General features: G+C 35.1%; 1 pseudogene; it reads left to right on the plus strand.

Moving 5' to 3' along the window:
• The first annotated feature begins 18 nt into the window (after nt 1–18).
• Nucleotides 19–22,303, plus strand: part of LOC128245992 (transmembrane protein 209-like) — a 35,336-nt pseudogene continuing 13,051 nt past the window's right edge.

Here is a 22,303-nt window from a genome sequence, read left to right on the forward strand (position 1 = left end):
CAACTGGAGTGTTGGAAATCAAAATGGCCGAGGAAAGACAAAAATAAACTCGATATTTGTTTTTCGCCAATTATAGTGGTGTAAATCATTCAGTTACAACGAACAAAGTGGTTGGTGTTCAACTTTATGATACTTCATCGAACTGGATACATGTAATTGTACAACATTACACGCATCGTGATATTTACTGAGGTAATTTCAGATATTGGATTTTTGCGAACGTGTGTATTGATTTCGGTGTTTTAAAGTCATTTTATTTATAACAAAAACATTAATTTAACTGTAAGTCATTGTTAACTTCATTTTTTGGAGGATTGCAAAATTTGAGTTCAACCCCTTGTCTAATAATATATATAAGAAATTTTTTTTCGAGAGAAACCCCTGTGTGCGCAAGAGTTACTCCAAATAATTGTACGTTGACGGATTTTTTTTAGATTTTTGATATGGCAAATCCTTCACGTACAAATTGTTTAGTATCAAAAGTGGGTAGTTGTTCCGATCAGGATTCCGGGTTAAAGCATATAGCGTCTATAAAATATCAAAAAAACAAGAAATATTACCAGATAATGTTATTTTATATTAGTTCCATGAAGGGCACCTGCAAGGCTTTAGGGCACAGTTTTAAATCGCTCGGAACATTTCGGCCATTCCCGTTTAGACGTTAGGGATTGGAAGAATCCCGTATAACACGTCTAATATTTTAGACTAGCGCAAGAGTGAGACATTGTTTATATTATAATATGCAAATACAATTAAGAAGCTGTATATGCGAGTTGTGTCTTGTCTCAATCTCTACAATGAAGTCAATAAATGATCCGGCAGTTATCAGCTAAGGTCCCGGCCATAGTGGTCCGGCTTTTCTCAATCATCAGTCCCGGCAGTAACAAGCTATAGAGTCCCGACCTCAAAAGTGGCGGCTTTTCTCAATCATCGGTCCCGGCAGTAACAAGCTATAGAGTCCCGACCTCAGAAGTGGCGGCTTTCCACAATCATCAGTCCAGGCAGTAACAAGCTATAGAGTCCCGACCTCAGAAGTGGCGGCTTTTCTCAAAAATTGCTCCTGGCAGGTTCTAGCTATAAGTATAAGGTCCCAACCTCAACGGTCCGGGCTATATCCAATTAGCGATATGGACAGTTATCAGTAGAAGACCTGGCTTATTGAAGATGTCTCAGGTCGTTGTAATTTATATTAACCTTACGCCAAACAAAAAATAGGTCCGTTTCAGGTAACACTTCCGGCCCTATTTTTTCCCGCCGACCCTAACCTATTTTTCCCTGAAAAAAAGTGATTTGGGTACGAAAAGCTTTTGTTACGAAATGTATACGAAAAGTTGACAATATAAGAGTTGGATTTCTGATTGTATTTACCGTATTCACCTAAGAGTTCGGACACCTTAATTTTTTATTTTTTTTTCGCTGTCCGAGTTCATTGAAAATAACCAATTTCACATTTTATCTCCATGTATGTTAAACCTGCCTTTTTTCTTCGTGTCTGCATTTTACCACTTATTTATTTATCCGTAGTTAGGCCATCATTTTTTAATAATCTGATTTACAAACCCGCCGACCCAAGTTTTTGCTAAAATGAAATAAAAATAAAAGAGATCACCAACTGTTTTATTTTTACTTGGCCCGCCGACCCGAAAAATTGGGAGCAAATAAAATAAAATAACTTCTTGGAAAAATTAAATTAGCTTTACATGATCATTAAAAAACAACTCGCAGACTTCATTTCCGAGTATTAAACCTATATCACGGGTTTCCCTTGTGATTGGAAGCTGACATTCGGCTATCCATCGGCATTCTCTACAGCTTTGTGATCGCCGAGCTGCTACGGCGACGTCATTGTCGACAACCCACGGAAATTTCCGTACGACTCCGTTACACAAATAACATTGCAGCTTGTTGGCCGAGGAGATTCGATTGCGGTGAGGATGTGCTAAAGCCCGGAGCCTGAACTCATCTATTCCACGACGCTCTGTGCTAAACATAGGCCCTGTGCATACTGTTGCAAAAATTCTAACTTGATTGTCTGCCAATTACATGTTAAGTTTTCGTCAACTATGCTTCAAAAGAAAGAAGAAATGCATTCTTCGACTAGTCTTAACGAATTCGCAAAACATATCCGCATTTCGAGCATCGATGCCCTGTTTTAGTATAACCATCAAGGGAGGTGACTCTGAATATCGTCTGCAATGGCGGCATCGTCAGCTGCTTGTTATTTTAAAGTGAAAACAATCCTCAACAAAACAGAAACATCGACAATCCAGGCCATCAACCTTAACCAATCGTTGTCGGAGTTCGCATATGCTTATTTAGCGGACAAAGACGTCCATATCGAGCGTACGGCCGGGGATGATGCGGACACGGATTTAAACACGCCGTTCTGGGTTCGGAATGATTTCGGGTAAGTGGATTTTAAAAAATACACGTCTTTTCATTTAGAGAAATATTCCAGTAAAACTTTTTACAAAACGCAATTTATTGTCGGGATTAACAATGATGCAACGACTACGAGTTAATATTTCCCCAAATTAATGCGAGTTAGGCTGAGAGTGAGATGAATATACGGTACTGATGCTGAATACCGATGGGCTATGAATAACATTATTTAAAGTGACGAGTTTACGGACATTTGAATGGATTCATTTTTAATTTAAAAAAACCCATATAAAATAAGATGATGGAGCCATTTGATGTAAAACATGTTTCTATTTACATGTTTATCAAACTTCATGACAGATTTTGACTTGTGATTTGAATTTACACACTAACTGTGATGAGTCATGTGTCATATGAATATTGTTTTTACAAAATTCTTTTGTGAAAAGCTTTTGTTGTACAATGTATGTATATTAGAATAAACACTGACCATGATTCTTTGTATATGTTTGTGTATAGGCCGGTGGCCATTAGCACAATATATATATATATATATATATATATATATATATATATATATATATATATATATATATATATATATATATATGCATGCATGTATATATATATATATATATATATATATATATATATATATATATATATATATATATATATATATATATTTTTAGCGCATATATATATATGCATGCATGTATATATAAAATGAGAATATATTATTTTTGCTGATAGCATTTAATGTTATATCCTCAGTATACCAGGGGAATCTTGTTTATATGTTGACAAAATGTATATGTTACAATATTTATTCTAGTCAAAATACCAATAGTAAGGCTTTGGTACATCTCTTGTTATGACTACATAATTTTCTAACATCATTTTAGCTTGTCTGAGTTTTATAACATGTAATAAGAGATTAGACTGTGGAAGGTGGACTTGTATATGAATTGTGCCAACAGTAGTGAAATCTGGACGTCAATATTTGTTTCAATAGGTTTAAAAAACCGTTTACCATCTAGACAGTCTATTAAAATGTTTTTATGACTCAGTTAGTATGACAAGTACTTAACAATGCACTTCAGATAATGCAGAACTTTTTGTCTCTTATTCAGTAGCTTTTTACCTAAATGCTGTCAAACTTTCTCAGTGTACAGTTTTCTGTTTCATTCTTTGTACACTAACATATCTGAAGTGAAGTAAAATACTTTAATGTGTATGTATTGAATGTGTAGTCAACATTTATGACCAATCTGTTGGTTGATATTGTAGACCACTTTGTGAGAACTTGATGTCATTATGTTCAGTTATTTCACAAAGTCTGTAGTTATACTGCTACAATACTTACAATATACAGTATAACCTCACTTTGCGACCACCCTGGGGACCATTTACAACTGGTCTTATTATTGAGGTGGCCTAAATAACGACCTTAAATGAAAGAGAAAAATTTGGAAAATGGACTTGAACATTGTGTTCTTAATTTTGAGGTGGTCTTATTATTGAAGTGGTCTTTAAGGGAGGTTTTACTGTATCTGAAATAGCTGATGTTCGATGTCACCTTGAACTGCTACATAGAACATTAATTTTGAGTTGTTATGAATAAGAGAAAGTTTACCATTCACCATTGGTAAAAGTGCATTACAACCTAAGTAAAATCAAATAGTTTGCAATATTTGTTCGACTGCTGTTTAACTTGATGTTAGCGAGTATTTCATCTGAAATTTCATTCTTGTTTTACAAGTTCATGTTACAATAAGCCAAAACATGTTTCTTCATTCAATTTATTTTTGTACAATTCAATTGTTAATCCATTCCAAATCTTAATCTGGCTTCAATCTACAAGACTTGAAAATAAAGCATGTATTGAGCAAATTTGTGTTGTGAAGTAAAAAAGTGTTTTATTATACATTTCTGTGGTTATTATGGACACAAAACATGCATATACATGATATATAGCTCTATAAACAGGTATTTTGGGCTTAAAATGATATAAATGAAAATAAAATTTATGCTCCCTCTCGGTACTTTTATTTTTATTTTTTTGTACTACTGCTCACTTTTTCAGCTTTTATTTTTATTTTTATTTCGCCCCCTCGACTCAACATTTTTGAAAAAAATCTTGTAAATCAGATAATAAAAAAATGATGGCCTTATCGATGGTTATAACACCTTTAAGTGCAACTCCTTCATCAAGTTAATTAAAACCCCATTCAACACCATTTTATACATGCATTGAAATGAATAAACACCTTCTATTGGCTTCAGATCAAACAGTCACACTGTGTGATGTCACATAACTCACAGTTATACCCACGAGGATTTCGTGGAGAGCATGGATATTGTTATGCAGGATTAATGTGTCTGAGTAGTGTTTTCGATTGTAACTTAAGTATTGCACGTGAACTTTAATTCATCACATTAAATAGTTACCTGTATCATTGCATGTGTTTTTTTATTGTTCTATTGATGTTTCAATGATTATTACTGTACGATTGTTGCTTCATAAAGTCTATATTAAAAGTGTGGTACAAGTTTTAAAGTTTATTGGCGGATCGTTTTACAAACATGTCATGCCTGTGTTTTCTTAATCCCTTGATTGCCCTTGTTTTTTCTTTAATCCTCTGTTATATATATCACACTTCCTTTTCAACAGGCAATAACTGGTTTAGGATGGGTTGTAACTAATTCACTTGTCACAGTGATGTATACGGTTAGGTAATCTAGCCAGGCAAATACATTCTAAGGATAAAGATCAATAATCTTTGTCTGTGAGACTTAGTACATACATGCCATATCCCCCGGCGGGGGGAAAAATCCCCCGGATTTTCTACCCATCCCCTTGTCCCCCGCCGGGGGATTCATATCCCCTGGAATTAAAAAAAAAAAAAAAAAAATTGCTTAAGGTTGACAATGGAAAGCATCAATAATATTATGAGTGTGAAATTCCACGAAAGTCCAAAAATTATTGTATTTGAGTGTATTTCTGTATTTATTCTTATATTATAAATGCAGATATTGCGCAAATTTTCGTCGCGTAAAAATCCCCTGGTGTTATATCAAAATCCCCTGGAATTCAGACCAAAATCCACTGGGAAGCCTCTCAGAAATATGGCATGTATGATAGTAACTGTAAAAGTCATAATCAATGTCCTTTGGGTGTCCGAAAATTAGGTAGTCACTACGCAAAATAATTTTTTTGCCTTCCTCACATGCTCGGCGTGTAGGTAGGGAGCAGCTTCCTGACAAAGTGGTATACTCCTCCCTTCTGAGTACAGGCTGGTGCCAAGCCCAGACGTGTCACCTTCTGGTATACCCGCTGAGACCAGTGGAAGCTATGTGTACAGCCCTTCACATCGGTGTTGGGAAATACTTCCCGGACTGCTTGCCATGCCGCAGCTTCAAAATATAGCATGAACCACTCCACAATTAGATCACCCAGCCGATCCCTCATCTCATGTCGGACGGCTACATAGTTATCTTTTGGTTCTGTTGGTCGTTACTAGTTTCTGGCGATGGAGGTTGACTGCTGGGGCGACGTTCTCAGGATTGGGAGGGTTTGGTCCATCTGTTTGCATGATTTAGGTTCACACGCATGCGCAATGCGCTGCGCGTGATGATCCCCCACGTGCAAGTGTGTGTACAAAATGAAAAAAATAATTTTAAACATTAATTAATGATAAAAGTTACTTATGTGTCTCGATAAGAACTTCAACTTTTGATTGCCTAGTGACAATAAATAGTTGAATTGCAGTACTTTCTTTATGAAGATCTAAACCGGAAACCGCTTCTCAACCAGTAGCTTGACGTTTAAATAACAATAAACATTACAAAAGTGGTTACTTTAATTTCGCTCTTTGCAGATAGGACAACCTGGCAGTCCCTCCCCCTTGGCGCAAGGCCAGACTAGCAGCCCTAGTGTGGATAAGTCATGGAAGAAGCGACTCACACAGAAAGATGTGCAACATGCTCAGAGGAACGTCATGGCTTGTGGAGTAGCAGTGTTTCTGCTTTATTTTGACATGTTGGTTTTTTATCTTCCTTTTCTTTTTTGTAAAACATTCATTTTATTAAAAGAAAAAGGTAGTCTAAAATAATAGACATATTATATGGGATTCTTATATTCCCTAACAAAACAGGTTGTCGTGAAGGATTTGCCATATAAAAAATCGTAGAAAAATCTGGCAACGTACAATTAGTTGAGAGTAGTAGGGATAAACAAGCCTGTATCCTTACACTAGTTTGTGGTGCAGTATTTTCAACAAGCTGGCTGGCGGGCTGCAAACTTTGTATACTGGTCTTCTTTGTTAACTGTTTCTTATTAATGAATGGATGTTTCATGAAAAATTAATCTTCAATGTACAGTCTTTATTTTTTTTCTTTTAAAATGCCTCTCTGTTCACTTCAATGTGAGCATTGTTAAAGTGCAAAATCTTTGAACTTAGCCATAACCCGAAAACCATGTAAGATACGCAGATGAAACTTGGAACACATGTTGCAACAGACATACGAATACAACTATATACATGAAGGCATATAATTCGAGCTTTATTGATAATTGAGAAATGCTGTTTGACTTAAACTACTTAAACAACAACAGCAAAGCTTTGTTTTTCGATCCATGGCACTCTTGTTTCTTTAAAATGTTATATATGATAAATATGCAATAACGTACTGTGATCTTGTTTATGAAATCATTGAAATTTATATAACTTTACATTGACTGCATTTTGTTTATATCATATATAAGTTTCTAACCATATTTGCATATGTATGTACCTTTCTTCTTCAGGAACATTTTCTTTCTGAGTGCAGTACTGCAGATTGGCAGGACAGTCTTCTGGTATATAGGTACAGAAGTCATTGTAATGAGTCTTTTGTATGAACGAGCTTGAATTCTTAGATTATAAGTATTGCTGTTTAAAATCTAGAGTTTGAGCAAACCCAGTAAAGTTAACCAGTGAAGGGTTTGCGGGATTGTGCTTATTCCAACCACTGGGTACAGGATATTTTCTGTGGCTTTTCGACTAGCATTGGCATGGTAAAAAAAAATCGAAAAAACTTTCACTAGTACCTAAAAATCCATAAAACAGTCATCATATTAGACTTGAGTATAGAAGCTGAGGGTATTTTATTTGCTTATTACAAATAGCATGTATTTTTGTTTTCAATGTTTTACAAGTGCGTATTAAATGATGTTTGTGTGTAAATCATAATAGAGATAGATGATAACATATTTTATGAGTAATTTAATTCAGTATTGCTTTGCAAGAAAGCTGTTTTCGGGCATCTAAAAGATTAAAATTTATACAGATCATTCAGACAAAACCTTCTGATGAAAAAGGTAGCAGTCAATAAAAAAATCCTTTTCAAATGAAAAGGTGCACTGAACTATAATAAATTTCTGAACAGCGTTTTAAAGATGAATCAAATAAAACACTGGCACATCCACCATATTCTTCTGATGGTTTAAGCCCTGCCATGTTTATTTCAGAGGTGTCGTTAATTGTCATGCTAGTATTCAGTATTGTCTCCGATGTGTTCAAATGCCTCTCGTACTATGTCTTCAACAACAAATTGGAAGTCACTCAGATACAGAAGCGACTCCTTGGGGTCAAGGACAATGGTATGGTTAATGTTCAAGGTTGCGTAAAGTCTTTATGGTGTTTTCAAAATGTTGTGGTTAGTTTCTTAATCTCATGTTTTTCACCCAGTTCCATTTAGGGTGTTGGGGATGCTTTCGTATAGCATTAATTACTGCAGCATGTCTAAACAGGGCAATTATTCGTACACCCATATTTCTGTTTATGAAATATCACAGTAGATAAACAACACTTAATGTGTCTCTTCTATTTGTTACAGTAACTTACTGAGATATCGTAACCATTTAAAATAAAACTTCGAGGTGCGTGCGAAATTATTTCTATATATTACTAAAGAGCATGTACCATTCCAGCCTGTCGCCCATTCGCAGCTCTGCTCCATGGCAAGAATAGCCTGGTATTCTCCAGTAGTACTCCATCTAGCTCTCATACTGCTTATAGTCCGTCCAGGTATGGTCACTTGTAATTTTATGCACTCAAGCTTGTTCAATCACCCTCCTCGCAACTTAAAATACTAGTTGTCCTCTTAGCTGTCAAATAAGGGTCCTGTGTAACAGTTCTATACACTAGCAAATGTTAAATTACCAGAGTTACATTCTGTTTGTGTACTATGCCCCAAAACCTTCCATGACTGAAACCCTTATTGGGGATGGATAGACCAGTGCCATCATAGGATAAACATACACCCCTCAGCTAGCTCATGTGCTGCGTACCTTTCTTCCAAGTAATTGACTCATGAATGATGGTTGTTGTACAGTGAGGGTTGAGGTACATGCAGGCTTTTTACAATGTTCATACATGTAGTGTCTTAGAAATCTTTCTTTCTTTTTTTAAACAGTGCCGTTTTTGGTGTGAGGCGGTCACCTATGCTAAGAGTGGTAACCTTTGTTATTGTGGACTATTTCTGACGTGATCATCAATTATCTGACAAAAATAAGAATTGAATTGATAAATCAAAGAGATGGTGACAGTTAAAATGAAAAAGAGGGATAGTTATGCACTTGGCTTTGTCATGAACTTGTGGTGTTCTTGGCATTGTCTTGAACTTGTGGTGTTCTTGGCATTGTCATGGACTTGTGATGCTCTTGGCGTTGTCTTGAACTTGTGATGCTCTTGGCATTGTCATTGACTTGTGATGTTCTTGGCATTGTCATGGACTTGTGATGCTCTTGGCGTTGTCATGGACTTGTGGTGCTCTGGGCATTGTCTTGAACTTGTTGGTGTTCTTGGCATTGTCATGGACTTGTGATGCTCTTGGCGTTGTCTTGAACTTGTGATGCTCTTGGCATTGTCATGGACTTGTGATGTTCTTGGCATTGTCATGGACTTGTGATGCTCTTAGCATTGTCATGGACTTGTGATGCTCTTGGCGTTGTCTTGAACTTGTGATGCTCTTGGCATTGTCATGGACTTGTGGTGTTCTTGGCATTGTCATGGACTTGTGGTGTTCTTGGCATTGTCATGGACTTGTGGTGCTCTTGGCATTGTCATGGACTTGTGGTGCTCTTGGCATTGTCTTGGACTTTTGGTGCTCTTGGCATTGTCATTGACTTGTGGTGCTCTTGGCGTTGTCTTGGACTTGTGGTGCTCTTGGCATTGTCTTGGACTTGTGGTGCTCTTGGCGTTGTCTTGAACTTGTGATGCTCTTGGCATTGTCATGGACTTGTGATGCTCTTGGCATTGTCTTGAACTTGTGGTGTTCTTGGCATTGTCATGGACTTGTGGTGCTCTTGGCATTGTCATGGACTTGTGGTGCTCTTGGCATTGTCATGGACTTGTGATGTTCTTGGCGTTGTCATGGACTTGGCTGTTCTTGGCGTTGTCATGGACTTGTGATGTTCTTGGCGTTGTCATGGACTTGTTGTGTTCTTGGCGTTGTCATGGACTTGTGATGTTCTTGGCGTTGTCATGGACTTGTGATGCTCTTGGCGTTGTCAAGGACTTGTGATGCTCTTGGCGTTGTCATGGACTTGTGATGCTCTTGGCGTTTTCTTGAACTTGTGATGTTTTTGGCATTGTCATGGACTTGTGATGTTCTTGGCGTTGTCATGGACTTGTTGTGTTTTTGGCGTTGTCATGAACTTGTGGTGTTTTTGGCGTTGTCATGGACTCTAGGTGTTCTAAGCGTAGTCATGGACTTGCAATGCTCTTGGCATTGTCATGGTCTTGCAATGGTCTTTGCATTGTCGGGGACTTGTGGTGTTCTTAGCGTTGTCAATTTTCTTTGTATTATTATTTGTTTAATCAACCGCATCAAATTTTCAGCGCCATCTGACAAGATGACAGACTTACAGTCCCTGTCAGTGTACCTAAAGGAGCAAGATGAGAAAGACTACAAGGCAGCTCTCGGTAAGTCCGCGGGTCATGAAGCCTTACTTTATATTGTTGCTTAGCTGTTTCCTTATTAATTCAGGCTTTAAAGTGGGCTCACTTTTACCTTCTTCGTCTTGGAAAAGCCCTACTCTTTCCACTTTTTTGGTTGAATAATAGAATACAAGTGTTTTATAAAAATGCTCTTAGAATGGCCTAAAATGCGGGAAATGAAGCACTCAATTTCAAAATATTGGCATGCCACCAACTTCCCCTAGCTAGCCAGTTACTTTAAGATTTGTGCAAGTTCAACACAAAGATCTTTAGAATCTTGAAAAAAATGTAAATGTTTATCAACATAACACTGATGGAAATGTTCAGTAGTCATTACTTTCTTTTAAAAAAAGCTTTGTAGTTTTTGGTCACTTGAAAGCCTGTATTATGTACGATGCAGCGATGCATTTATTCTGCATATCATTTAGGGTTAGCATTATTTGATTTTAATGAAAATTGCCATTTGGCTGTCAATAACTGAATTATTATTAAAACCACTGCATTGAGATTTAAACTTGCAACTTTAAATATACCTTGTTTTAAGAAAATAATCCTTTAAAAATCCATAAAAACAATTGATTCTGAAAATCAAAAAACGATGCATTGGTTGATAAGATGGTCGCTTTATCACAGGTTGCCAGGACATGTCGCTGAACAGTTCATCATTCTGGAGTTACGGCCGTCCAAGCCTGGACCTGAGCCACGTGTTCCGTAATAACCAGTTCCAGCTCGCCAGTCAATCCCAACAGAGCCATAAGTCGTGGACGAATGATAGCGATTATTTGGGAGAAGAGGTAATATACAATTTCGAGACAGGGTTTTAGTGGGGACTATCTTTTATGAAGGATTATAAACTTTTGTGAACAAAGAGCTGTCAAGTCCATCTCAAGCTAATTGTTTAGTTTATTATAAAAGGCCACCAACCCAAAATACATAGAATACATCATAAATGCATTAATACTTGAGTCATGGAAATGCATCTGAGAGTAAAATCATAATTTTATGATACATAAATATTTAATTGGATTACTTCCCTTTAACTGTTAAATATTCTATAAAAGAGGCAAATTTGTGTAATATTTATAAATGGTTTGATTCCAAATGACTCTGGAATGCATTACATCTGTGCTTTTAGATAATCACTTGAAGACGTAATGTGAACGTCCATCAAATAAAAAGAAACATTGTATTCACAGTATAAAACAGTAATATCTCATTATCATGACATAGGAAATTCAATTATTGAATTGTCTCTTTGGTTGCATGTATGCACAAATAAGTCAATGAATCAGTAACTACTTGATTTATTGCATTGAAATATTATGCATATACTGCCCTTTTATTATTTGACTCAGGCATGCTGGTTAAGGTTTTTCATGTTAAGTAGATATAACAGTAATCCACGCCTGTTTCACTAAAACTTTGCAATCCTTAAACTTAAAAGCGGCAGAGTTGTCCAGTGTGATGTCTTTCTGACAGCTCTTGTTTAAGATTAAACTTCCAACTTATCTTTAGCTTATGAGTTGTTTCCAAGACAATTCTGGACAAACAGAAGTACCATGTATTCACAAACAGATTTAGTTTTAACATATATACCACAGACAGGTAAACTGGACTAACGGGTAATTTATTAAATATGAACCAAAACTGGCTGAAATTGGCCGTATAGCAAAAATTAATTGAGGAAGTTACATTTCTGCATCGAATATAAAAAACCCAGCTGATATAATTATCTTTAAATTGTATAGATTACTGCGGATCACTAGTGTGTCAATGAAACTTTCCGTTTAGTAAAGATTTGAAGGTTAACCAACTTTGTTCTTAAAGCAGAAGTTCGTATGATAGGCCAAATATTACGTTGTGGTTTGATTCTGTGGTCAATTTTATGATGGGACTGTCCCTTTTATCCGCTTATACAACTTTGTCCTCCCTATTTCCTTGCATATAGATATGTTTCAACTACTTGAAATGTACTAGTTGCATGTTTCAGGTCTGGAGGACTCTGGGAGTGACAGATGACCTGTTCCTCTGGATTGAGCGCCTCAGAAAGGTCTGTATCACAAGAGCAATGATTCTTCTTTATATTGACACTCACTTGATCTCAGTTTAAGGCCACTAGCCAAAGGTACAAATATAAACATAATACATATTATGAGAGGCATAAATATATGTTGCTTCTTAATCGCAGGCTTGGACCATTCTGTTACAAGGTAGAACTAATTTCTCCTGACCTCCATGTTTGCATTTATTTAAGAAATAAAAAAAACTTTCTTTATTGGCTATTTTCCAAATTGCAGACTAGAAAATCACTGAATCATCCCAGACTAAAAGTAGAAAAAGAAACTGATTGTATTCATTTAATCCCTGTGAACAACATTGTGGAGATGTGGATTTTATTAGGTACTCTGAAATAACCTTGGTATCGCTGTCAGCCTAGTTATTGTCAGTGTTTTAGTGTCAAAACTTTTAACTTTCAAGATTCTCAAATGAAACTTGATACACATGTTGCCAGAAACAATATGCACATATTAGCAATTTGCCATCATAATATTCATCAAAGGCAGCTCTGTCAAACAAAAGTCTACAGTTGGGTGAAGTAAAAAGGAGGTAGGGGCCATTAAAGGGCAGCATGGCTCTCATCCCTCCTATTTAGGCATAGCTGGATCACTGGCAAACAATATGCACATAAATAGCAAAGAACATCACTCTTGTTTCAATACTTATTAAGTTATGCCCCTTGTTCAAGTGAAAAAAGAGCAAAAGGAACAAGTTTTGGCGTTAACCTGCACTATATATCTTCGTGCCACACAGCTGCTTTTAAATTAAGTTGTATGAAGATGCCCAAGGGTACAATTCAGTACAAGATTTGGAGAAGACCACTCTAACCTTAATATGATGGTCCCCTATCTAGATTGTACGTCCAATCAGGAGTACCTGGTCAAGAGGATTAAGGGTAGGCATCTTTTCTACTCTTGGCCATCGTGATACATATACCTAACCTCAATATGATGGTCCCCTATCTATCAAGAGGATTAAAGCTAGACATCTAATGTACTGTTGGCCATCGTGATACATATACCTAAACTCAATATGATGATACCTTATCTATCAATAGGATAAAGTGTAGCCATCTATTCTTCTGTTTAGCTCAGTGGGCTATAATGCGAAAATAAATTCATAAAACACATCATATAGGATAAATACCATTGTACATTTTCAGAGTTGGGAAGTGATGGGTGTGTCAGCGAGTTCTTGTGGAATCGAGGTGGTGGTGGGGGCCAGTATGGGAAACCATGGAGCGAACATTTGCCCACAGATACTCAGGTGAGAACTTCAACTCCATTCAGGTTAGAACATTTACTTGGTCTGGTTCCCTCGGTTGAAAAATCTTCACTTTGGACAGAACTTTCACTCGGATGAGAACCTTTCCTTGGGTGAGAACATTCACTCGGATGAGAACCTTCACTTTGGTGAGAATTTTCGCTCGGATAAAAACTATCACTCAGTGAGAGCTTTCACTCAGATGAGAACATTCACTTGGGTCTGAACCTTCACTTTGGTGAGAAGTTTTGCTCGGATGAGAACCTTCACTTGGGTGTAAACTTTAACTCGGATGAAAGCTCGTTTTTTTGCCAGGTTTTAAAAAGGGCAGTGTGCTGTATGAAGGGACAGGGTGCTTAGGGTGGAAAGGGAATATTGTATTGGACTGTGTTGAACCTTAATATTATGAATTTGACAAAAACAGTTAGAATTGTGTTTACGTAAACAGTTTCAGAAGCTCCAACTACCATAGATACCAAGTGTGGATATATTTATTAGCATAAAATAAGCTTTTTAACAGAATAAAGCAATTACTTTATTATCTATAGCATTCAATTCTGAAGGCAGAAGGGTACCCAAGTTGGTCTCCATGAGGACAGGCTGCAACACTAATATCTTTTAAGTTAAAACCTAACTTTTATACAATTTTTTTCCAGTTTGTGATGCACATGTTCTGCACATACCTGGATTCTAGGCTTCCCCGGGCCTAAGGTATCCCAATGGCCACTTCCTCAAGACTCAAGATAAACCTAGTAAGGATATGTAGCCTTAGATACTTTTATAACACTTGACAACCAGGTTCATCAATGTGTTTTGAAATGTCGAACAACTCATCATTTTCCACTTGTTAAATCATTAATATAGTAGTAGTATCTGATTTTTTTTTTATTATTTTATGTTTTCAAAGTTAGAAAAGCACAAAAATGCCAATATAGTTACATTGTAAATATGATGTTGTTATGGTCGAACATGTAATTATGTCATAATGTGTATATACCTTCTCTAAATAAAGATATTATTATTATTATTATTATTATTATTATTATATAGGACAAACATTTTCTTTTCATCATTTCAAGAGAGTAATAATGCTGTAAATTAGCATTCAATTTTATAAATTCCTCACAAGTTCTTCGTTTTGTTATTCAAACAGTACACTATGGAAATATTGCGATATATCACAGTGCTTTTTTCCCATCAATACCCATCCTTTGTGGTAACCAATGTTTACCAATGTCAGTTATATATTAAGTGTGTCTCATAAAGTCAAATGCTTGATTGCTCAACTTGCTCATTTTCTATAATAAAATAGTTTTGTTAGTACCGTAATTAAGAAATTTTTTATAAAAATACTTTTTTTTCTATCTTGAAATGAAATATGTTGTTAAAATGCCATGGTGCCCATTATTTCAGACCTGGAGAAGGAAAACTTACTTCTATACCAGACCAGCATTAACCCACCACATTTCCAAGTGGTCATTAGAGACACTGTGTTCAACCTGCCCAAGGTATTCTATAGCTTATTAGTTTGTCCTATTATATTTTTTATTATTTTCATCTTCTTTCGAAGATAAAAAGTTTGGTACTGTTATAGATTCGGTGTAATTTTCTGTATAGTCAATTTTGTATATTTGATATTCAAATGAAACTTGGTACACATGCTGCAAAAGATAGCTTGTATTGCAAGGTACATAACTCTGACTTTGTTATTTGTAGAGCTATGCCACATTTTCACTAATAAACAGCAACAGGTCATCATTGGTGTCCGCTCCGCTGCACTCTTGTTTAATATTTGTAGAGCTATGCCACATTTTCACTAATAAACAGCAACAGGTCAGCATTGGTGTCCGCTCCGCTGCACTCATGTTTGATATTTAAATCATTCCCAATATTTATACACCTTTTTGGAGGTGAATGGCCATGTGTATATGATATATATATTTACTGTTACAGTTCAGCTACTGCTTGTCCTTGTAATGTCATTATGAGTTTGAAGGAGATATAATGGAATCATGCTGTTGGTTATTCGGATGGTCTGTTGTAAAATGTATGTGGCTCAAAATAATTGACATTTTAAGATGAAATGTTTTAAAACTTTTCACACATTCAGTGTTCAAAATCTGAATTCATTCAGGAGGCCTTGGTGCAATTGTTCAAGCCTAGTTGAAATGTAAGGTTTTTGGGTTGTTGGGAATGTGATCAAAATGAGTTATTACAATGGCTGCCTATGCTACCCATGAAAGGTACTAGTGCCTTACATATTTAACCATTAGCCATTGTGACTTGTTAAAAATGTATGTGCCCTTTCACTTGATGTAAACCAGTACTAGCTCTTTCTGTTTTGTGGAGGGAATAGGTTGTCCTGAAATTAGGCACACACAAGGGTTTGGGAATAACAAGGGCCTGACATATAATTTGTGAGGCAGAGGTGTTCCTCTTGTCTTACAAGTTTCTTAATGTTTTGAGAGTTACTTCCCTTTGTTTATTCAGATCACAGGAGATTGTTTTTCAAATTTCCCCGAGGTATTTTATTCACAATTTCCACAAATTGTTAAATTTGGAGTTTTGAATCTAGCAAAATAATTAAACTTATGCCTATCCAGTGCTTATGATAAAATAGTAGTGTCTGGCCATCCTACAAATACATGTATCTTTAAGACTGAGCAAAAATTGCCTAACATCAATAATGTGATAAAGTACGTTCAGCAATTAAGAATAATCTACAATGTGTAATGATTGTTACTGAAACCTGTTCAGTATTCAAGGTACAATAGAGACGTCTGGCCAGCCTATCTTTAAAATTGAGTGATATTGCTTAACATAAATAATGTGATAAAGTACGTTCAGCAATAAAAATAATTTACAATGTGTAATGATTGTTACTCAGGGTGAGGAATCACATGACTTCAACGGGGTTCTCACATGTGTCACAACGGTTCAAAACTGATGTTAACAAGCAAGAAAGTGACCGTAATTCATAAATAACCTTTTTTAGAGAAAAGATAGGAAAATATTTCTTAGCCTATAAAATACTATGATATTTTCTGCTTCTACACGTGTGAAATACTTTAGATTTGCTTGTATCGATGCAATCCTTGGCCAAAATTTCAACTCGACAGAATTTTGTAGAACGATGCAACGCTGTGTGCGCCGTGATTCTTTGTTTTGTACATATGTCTTAGTTATAAGTAATAGTTAATAAATCAGACATGCGTTAAAAAGTTAGTTTTGCCAATTACTTTCATAAAACGAACTATTCGTTAAATGTTTTTATATTTGTTTTCAATAAATATCCAATTTTCAAGAACTGCTGTTGTAAACGTGAATGTTATATGTGCTGCCTTTAACGTGAAATTCTTCTCATCTAAATAAAGCCGACTATGTTTATTCGGTATGCTTAACAAACGTATCATTACATGCTTATTTTATTCCATTTTATACTTTGTATTGCTCTCTTAATTATGACGAGAATGTATACAACCCAAAACTCTTACTCATGGTATGAATTTACATCAATTTGATCGATTTGAAAATGTTTAATTTATGTTGCCTGAAGGGAGACGTCCAAATACCCATTGTCCCTCTGTAGTTTCACCAAAAGTTTACAAAGATAAATGGATGAAGTAATAAATACAATAAAATGGAAGGCAAAATACACTTCAGCCAAACCCGTCCCATGTACATTCCAAAGTGAGAGAAATTCAAAAGCCAAGAAATGATTACATTTAATAACAAAATCGCCATTCCTAAGGTTAATCATAAAACTGCCCACACTCCAGTTAAATCCCTTGCTTCGAAAATGGTCAAAATATATTTATCAAGAAGAAATCAGGAAATAATAAAAAGCACTGACAAAGAAATTGACTACCATGAATATGACTTTCCCTCGTAAGATGATAATTTGTATCTTGCATGGCCTTTCGTGTAAGAAAGGTTCATCCCAACCCGAGCCTAGTGTGTTATGCGAAAACAAGGTTTACAAAGTTTTCACATTTCAAATAATACCATATGACAATGTTTCTATTGTGCTACAGACGACGGTCTTCAACAAGGGAGGCACTTTTGTGATGACAATAGAAGAGTAGTTCATTACGGGTATTTTTTATCTTTAGCCATGAGCACCATAAGGATGTCCAGCATGGCTAAATATTTTATCTACTTTTCATCTGGGGGGGGGGGGGCTTTGACGCCATAGAATAATATCACCAACCAGACATTAGATGTGGAATCAAAAGACAGTTTCATAGTTTATTCAAATGCATATAGCCAGACCATAGGCTCATGAACATACATATGTACATCAATGTATTCATAATATATAGAATTAAATGCACTTCCATCAATCGATCGTAGGCCACAATATATATTAATAAACATACACTTATTTATACTGACAAGGTACTGTCGAAACACAAATTGAACATAGACAGTACACATAGAATATCATATAACCATAGGGAGGTGACAGTGGTTACAAATGTTACTTAAATGAGTCGTTAACATCATTATAAATATAACAGGGACTCTCAATTTAAAAGCCTTGTGGATAAACAAATGCTAATTTCCTTTGAATAGTCTTATTTGTATTTGTAAAAATTCAACAAATTTAGTCTATTTAAATAGTATTATGTATGTATTGTCTTCTTAAATAACTAAATAAAGTACATTTAAACAAGAAATGAAATTCATCTACTATTTTATGGCAAACTTGACTTTTCCTTTCATATACAGATATAGGAGTAGGTTTGTGTCATCTACCGGCCTCAATTTCTCAAAATTTCCTCAATTTGACGGGAGTCTAGGTCTCGTCACTGCTTTCCTAAATTTAACTATATATTAACAACACAAAAATGGCTGCAACTTACAGTCTGCGAATAATACAAATGTTTTGGCTCTAGATAAATTATTAAATTCAGCAAACCAATTATGTACATAAAATCTTTTGCTCTCTGTTACAGTTCACATATAAATTTATATTAAAAACACAAACACTTTGAAATAAACATACATCATAAAATCATAGTGATTGTAATAAATCTATAAGAACTTTTGCCCATGACTAACAATTTGGCAATCTTTCTAAATCTGTATACGATTTTCTTTAAACAGCTTTAACATATTTAATATCATCACATTGTAAAATCTTTAAAAAATAATTAATCACATTTACAATTCCTATAATTAGTAATGGTATTCTACCAAGTTCTCCATACACAAAATTGTTCTGAGTTTGGGTTTTAACACCCAGTATTTTTTCACAGAACTTTAAATAATCTCTTTCTAACTTAATGCTATCAAACAAAGATAAATAATAGCATGTTGCTATACCAGGAAATTTTATTAGGTCTGAATTAAGCTTGTAAAAAGTCTTCATAGCCTGTCCTGACCAATTGTCAAACGTTGTGCTAAATGACCCACCAGTGCTTATTACTATTCCTAGATAAGTAAATTTATTCACAATTTCAAACTCAAGCCCTTGATACAAACAAAATTAAATTTTGCCTAATGTTTCAGCCTTTTTTAAAAATTATAACCTTTGTTTTATTTGCATTTACACTAATACTTATGTGAAAAACGTTCTGTCTATATCAGTAATCTTTTAACAACAACAGGTCATTTTGTAACCCACTTTCAGATTCTGATAAAATAGACTGCCCTAAATATGTTTCCTTTTTGAAAAAAAAACTATTACAGTGTTTTAAAAAACTTTGATAGATTTGTCATTTGTGTACACATTTCCGATGTATAATGTTTTCAAAGTTGTACGAAGGCCATGCCAAACAACAATGATATAAGATTATATTGATGTCAACAACAACATGACTTTACTTATGTAAAATTCAAACATATATCAAATAAATTGTTATTGCATCCACTACATTCATAACTTAAAAGTGTTGAATTTTTACATTATGAGCGCGACGTTTTGAATCATTTCACTCAAAGGGTTTGGCTTTTATCATGAAAAAGAAATAAGTAGTTTATAATGACGTCACATACAAATAAAATTGATCCAACCAGCAAAATATGTAATCATTTATTTCTTCTATTCAATAGTTTAATGATTAATTGTACATTAACACGTAGTTCAATCATTTCTTGACTGTTGACTTTCTTTTACCGGGGATGTACATGGAACGGAGTTGGCTGGAGTATATCTTGTCTTCAATTTAAATGTATTTATCACTGCATCAATTAAATTTATCCATCTTTTGTCAACATTTGGTGAAACATATGAGGGTTGACTCCGTCTCTTATAGAGGGACAAGGGATAATTTGGACGTATCACCATGACGGCCAACCTAGAACATAAATTTAACATCTTAAAATCGATCAAATGGATTGGATATACATTCATTTCATGAAAGAAATATCATTTGGAATAATAGTTCAATGTTGAATGCATTATCGTCACAGTTGAGAGAGTAATTCAAATACTTATTTAATAAAATAAGCCTGTTATAAGAAGAATTTACAGCAGCATATTTAAAATTCACGTTAACAACAGCCTTTCTTGAAATACCGATATTTATTTTAAGAACTAAAATAAATTTTACAAACAATTCGTTTAATGGATGAAATGAACAAAATTAACATTTTAACACATGTATGAGTTCTTAGATATTACTAATTACTAAGAAATGTTTACAAAACAACGACTCACGGCGCACACAGCGTTGCATCGTTCTACAAAATTCCGTCGAGTTGGAATTTTGGCCAAGGATTCCATCATTAAAATGCAAGCAAATCCAAAATATTTCACACTTGTAGAAGCAGAAAATAGCATAGTGAACGTCTTTTGCTGTGTGCGCCGTGAGTCTTTGTTTTGTATACATTTCTTAGTCCTTCATTTAAATTAAAGGAAATTTCCAGTATAAGTGTGTGATATGAAATGTCCTTGTGTACGGTTAGACATTTGGTGCAACTCAATTAAATTATTGACTACGGCCACACCAAATTGATGTTTTGTTCCGCGTTCTGAATGAATTGCAGAACAGAAGGAATACCATCACCCATTCGGTGGCTTTTTGCATGTGTGATAAATTCTCATATTTTATAATTAATGAAACAATGAAATATTTCCCACCCATCATTCTTCAACATTTATGCATCAGTCAATTGTCAAGACCTGGGGTATAGCAGGGGAAATGGGCCCTGTTTTTACCTTCCAAGTGGGCTGGCTGTACTGAGTGAATGCGTAGGTATTGTTTTTGTGCCTAAAAAAGCGGGGAATGGGCCTAACCTAGGTTGTCCCTAGGGTGCGGGGGCATTTGGCGGGGCTTTTCCCAGCAGTTTGTCTGTGCAGAGCGGGGATTTTACCTGGATTGTCTTGACTGAAAGTCAAAGTCCCCCTATTCATAGGACCTTTTTTTCTTTACTTTACGACAAGGCCCCTCTACAGTATATTATAGTCCATTAAAGTAATATTTTTTTTAAAAATTTGATAACTTAGCAACTAGGTAAAGTAAACTGTAATGAGCTTTTGAAACCAACCTACATACTTATAAATCAAAATTGCTATTTTATGGTCTTCCCTGAATAAACCCAAAATGTTACTTTTGTTTTGATAAATTCGAACTGTATTTACATGTAAGAACAAATTTTCTAAAAATTCTCTATTTGCCAAAATAGGGCCGACAGGTAAAAAAGTTGCTATTCGTGACCAAAAAAATACTGCTAAATAGTGAGTATTCATTTATCGTTCGTTCAGCAAAGAAGATGCAATGGCATAATAGTGGATAATCTGACAGACAAATATCGTCATGAGTTTAATGTAAAAAAAAGATTACCTTTGGAATAGACAATTTTCTTGATTACCGGACATGTGTTTCCGGTCATGTGACCTGTTCTGGAAAAAATCGTCTTACAACCCCCATCATGTAAGATGAGTCACGCGCAACAACGCCCCACTTCTTATTTCTTTTATTGTATGGTTTATGAAAAGTATATTATGCAATTTCAATAAAAAGCGCAATCAAAAATATAAGTATACAATACTTTTAATTAAAAATGAAAATAATAATCCTAAAAGCACGATTTTTAAAGGATCCATTTGACGTCAATGGTGATTTAAAATTACTGCTCTTTATGACGTCAGTACACAACGTCGCACATGCTTTTTGGTGAAATGTACAAAAGTGCATTTTTTAGGTCAATTTTTCCACAAATTCATAATTTTAGGTATGCCAAAAAATATATCAATCATGTTTTTCCGGTCCGGATCGAAAAATTTGACCCTCGGCCACGCTGCGTGACCGGTTACTCGGCAAGCCTCGTTACCGGCTTACGCATGTGCCCTTGGGTCGGTTTTTTCTACCCATACCGGAAACACGTGATAGATACTTATAATCTATAAAAAAAAAAAGGCAGAGCAAATTGCTTATATTGAAGTAGTATTAATAATGCCTTAGATCGAGCAGTGGATATAACTTCAATGGTGATTAGGAAACCATTGCCACAGTAAGCGATTCACATCCATGGAACTTCTCAGATAGAACAGTGCTTATGAACTTGTTTATTAAATTTTTCATTTGTTGTTGTATTGAAACTGAGACAATTAAAGGAAAAAATCATTGCTGATTTTTAAAAACAAATCTTCCTACATTCAAATATTT

Source organism: Mya arenaria, chromosome 9, assembly GCF_026914265.1.
Source record: "Mya arenaria isolate MELC-2E11 chromosome 9, ASM2691426v1".
Lineage (NCBI taxonomy): Eukaryota > Metazoa > Mollusca > Bivalvia > Myida > Myidae > Mya > Mya arenaria.